Genomic DNA, 4,050 nt, shown 5'->3' with positions numbered 1-4,050 from the left:
CATGGCAGCTCTTTCATCTCCTTCAGTTAGACACCCATGTTTTTTTAATGTGGGCAAAAGTTGTGGTTGCTGTAGATAGAATCTCACTGTGTTGTTTAAAAGGTTACTAATACTTCTCTAGCTGTAACAGAAGAAAACACTGTGATAGGACCTGTCTTTATCATGATGGTAAGGCTATCGTGTAGTCATCTTGTGATTAGTGGTGGTGTCTAAGTCTCGACTTGTTCCCACCTTGTGAACTTTGACTCGTACCAGGACTAGCGTCCTGGGCATTAGATTAGCAATATGTTCTTAAGCAAATGTCATCCTTCTGCAACTTCAGCATGAAATCTCCTGTTAATACCATGACTTACGGACACTGCCTCTCAGTTTGGAGATGCACAAATTTCAGTAACAGCTTTTTGTGCTTGTTACCAGTGAAAATCAGGCCAGTCGCTGAAGCATTCGGTATCTCTATTGCTAATCATTTTCTAGCAAAATCTGCTTGTTATGGCTTCTTATCTGTATTGCACTTCTTATGCTACCTTTGTGGACTTGTTGAAGCCCGTGTTACAGTTGAATTTTATGGACTGTGAAGCAACATGAAAAAGACTGTAGTAATGAAGGATGTGTCTGGTAAAACCATATTGTATTTCCATTTGTTTTCTGTTCACTTGTTTTTCTTAATTTGAAGCATAGGTGGGCTCTAGAATGTAGCTGGGGCAAAATTCAATTTGGTGGTCACTGCAAACAGTTTGAAATACAGCCATTGAACTCCTGCTCTCCAGCTATAGCACCCTGTCCAATTAGACTTACCCGCAGTCTTTGCGGCCAGACTTAAAATTGTTGAGTCATTTCTCTTGGGTGTTACAGGCTGGAAACTGGTCTTGCCTGCAGTCTCACAACCTGTCAAAAGCTTCTGCTTTGTCTTGAGAGCTGGTGTTGCACACGAAAGCACGTACTTGTGCGATGACTGTCCAGATGCACCACTGCAGAAATTCTCCCTTTTTCTTTATCTTCAAGTGGCTCAACATAAGCCAGTTTAGTGCTGTATAGCAAATTCTGGTCTAGATTTATTAGCCTTCATGCTGTGATATTGTATGATTTAAAAATAATAAAAAATCTTGGAGGAAGCTCATATAGACAAGTAGTGTGGTCAGTAGCTTTGGAATTTGGGGATGGTTTTTTTTAATGTTTTAGAAGACCTCCTTAGACTACTATTGTTGAAGTGTTGCTTGTTTTGGTCTCTGTATGCTGTCGTTTGGGCTGAAGAGAGAGCAAGATGGCTGGATATGAGCTTAAGTGCTGGCCCCTTCTGTTCTTAATGGAAATGAAGCAGTAACTGCAGGCACTGTCTGCCCTTTGGAAAGAAAAAAATCTGGAAATGAAGCAGGAAAAATCCCATGAAAAATGAAACAAGGCTATGTGGGCATAAAATGTGTGGGGGCTGCAGGCTTTTTCTTTGAACAAGCAGAAGCTGTTAGGTGTGTGCAAAAAGCTGATGGTATTCAGCAGACAGGGATGGGCTGGTGGATTTGTATATGAGGAAATACAAGTCTCTCTTGAGCAACCAGGAGATGTGGATGGCAGCTTTAGGATAAGCCTGCAGGAGAACCCCTCTGTCTGTGAGGAACAAACGACTGCTTCCGTGGGTTGGAATTGCTTATGCATTCTGCAAAAACTGGTTTTACATAAAATCTTGCTGTCCTAGGGTCTGGGCGGAGGGTAGGCAAGGAAATTCTTGCCTCTCAAAGCAGAGAATGAGGCAGGCCTTTAAAGCAGCAAAAGTAAATAGTAATAAACATATTTATACTCATTTGAACAACTGAAACAATTTTAAAAGCTAATTTAATTTTTCCTCCATCAACTACATATTATACCAGTAAATGAGCAGTTATTTTTAAATACCTTAAATATAAAACTTGAGTGTGTTCTAATGATTTTGGCATTCATAAAACTGCTTTATGCAGTTGAATATAATATTGAAAGCTGTACTTTAGTGTTCAGCCAGCAGTTGCTACTGGCAGATCTAACAAAATAGTTTCATGTACAAAAAGAAGTCTTGAAGCTTTTCAGTTCTTAATTTTGTCATTTTTGTTGTTACACAACAAGCCTTGTACAAGAGTTGAAAATAGATGGGGCTTTCTGTTACTGTTGAGACAGGGGTGAGCATAACTGTACTGTCACATGCTTCCGGGAAATGTGGATTTCTCGTTTTTCCTGTAGCAGAGCATACCACATGCATAACAATTGTTGCCTCTTAATTTTGAGTTTAAAATGGTAGGCTCCTAGTATTGTATCTCCTTTTAGGTCTGATTTAGAGAATTGTATTGCTTGGGCTGTAGAATATCAAGATTTAAGAAATGCTTTTGTAATGTACCTTGTTTTGGTGGTTGTTTGTTTTAAAAAATTGAAGTGTTCTCCAGTTTTGCATGGCTCTTGCTTCGTGTTAGCAATGGTTTTAGTACAGGATAGTGCACTAAAAGGACAATGTTATTTCTATTTGCATTGGTCTAAATCATTTGAAAACCAGAAAGACCTGTTGTAATCTAACCTGATCTGTAAAACCAGGGCCCAGAAGTGCCACCTGGCTACCTTCACAAAATAGGGCATTCTAGGAATTGTAAATCAGCTTGTGTAGTCATAAAAGATCTTCCATACTTGACTCAGAATTTGCCATTTAGGTTTTCTGTCCTTCAGTGTAAGCTTTTGGGTATAAACACAGATAATATATGCTTTCAAATATAATTTGGAGTGTAACCATGGCACCATGTTTAAAGCTGGCATGCTCTCCAAAGCAATGTATGGACTGATTCAGCTTACTTAGCTTGCTCTGTGATTGCCTACTATAATATAGGCATATTTTAAAATACCAGACAATACACGTTTCAATACGGACTTTAGGTGCACTGTGGTTTTTGACTTGTTCTGTCTCATGTCTCTGCCCTGCTAAACATACAGGAGTATAATTGGATATTAGGTTGCTGTGGTAGGGTTTATATGAGGTAACAAACTTATAAAACAAGTGCCTTGTTTATCTATGGAAGTAGGGACAAGAGCTTTCTGCAGGCATATGCGATATGCGCCTTGCTTTCATGTTGGGATCTTTTTTGACAAACTGCCACTGCTTGCCCGCAGTGGAAGCCTGCAAGTTCAGCAAATCCATAGGAATTCAGCTGTCCACCACACCAGGAAGCTTCAGTCTTCACTCATATGCCTTTTCAGTATCTGAAATCAGTCAACCATGAGTTGTTTTATATTGTGAAATCTTGATTATTTTTTTCTAGTACCTATAGTGTTCCTTGTCTGCCATACAAATGTGTTTAATGGGATGGATAGTTACTTAAAGTGGGCTGAGGGGAGAAGGAAATATGGCTCTACCTGTTCTAACATCAGGCTAAGATGTCCTGCAACAAAACATGGGTTGTGTTTTGCCCTGTTTCTAGATACTGTCTTTTTGAACTAGTAGTATTTGTAAGTGTTTAGATACTTGAGAGAATACCCTTTGCAGCTTACTTACACCATCTTAAGTTTACTTTGAGGATTTGAACTGGTGGTTAAGTTTGTTTGAATTGCCCCAATTAACTCTGTGGTGTTCAACTTCCAAGTTACCAGTTTCTGTGAACTAGCAGAGTGTCAGGCTTTTTCAGAAACATATATATGCACGTATATCTCTAGCTAGGATTTGTAGCCATGTTTTCTTAAACATCTTTTCTAGGTATGCAAGTTCATAGACCACAGGTGGTTGTGTATTTTTTCCAGTGGTGTTTGTAGAACACTCAAAAAGCTGACTTGGTGCTTCTTGGGGCTTAAGTACTTCAGTGGAATCAGTCCTATAAACATAAGTATTTTAAAACAAATTTTGTCTTCAAAGTTATGTTTTTTGTTTGTTTTCCCAAGTATCTCAAAGGCAGAAAAGGCTAACAGGTACCTGGTGCTTGTCAAGAAGTAACCTTGTCATGTCTTTACCTGCAGCTGAATGGTTCTCAAAGACTTGGAGCTCTTGTTTCTGACAAGTGCTTGGAAGTTGATCCCTTAGTCAAACAGATTCTGTTGCCAAGTAACTGAAAA

This window comes from Nestor notabilis, unplaced genomic scaffold (genome assembly GCF_000696875.1).
Source record: "Nestor notabilis isolate BGI_N333 unplaced genomic scaffold, ASM69687v1 scaffold32856, whole genome shotgun sequence".
In the NCBI taxonomy this organism is placed as follows: Eukaryota; Metazoa; Chordata; class Aves; order Psittaciformes; family Psittacidae; genus Nestor; species Nestor notabilis.
The sequence above is the reverse complement of the archived record's forward strand: the minus strand, read 5'-3'. Positions refer to the sequence as shown.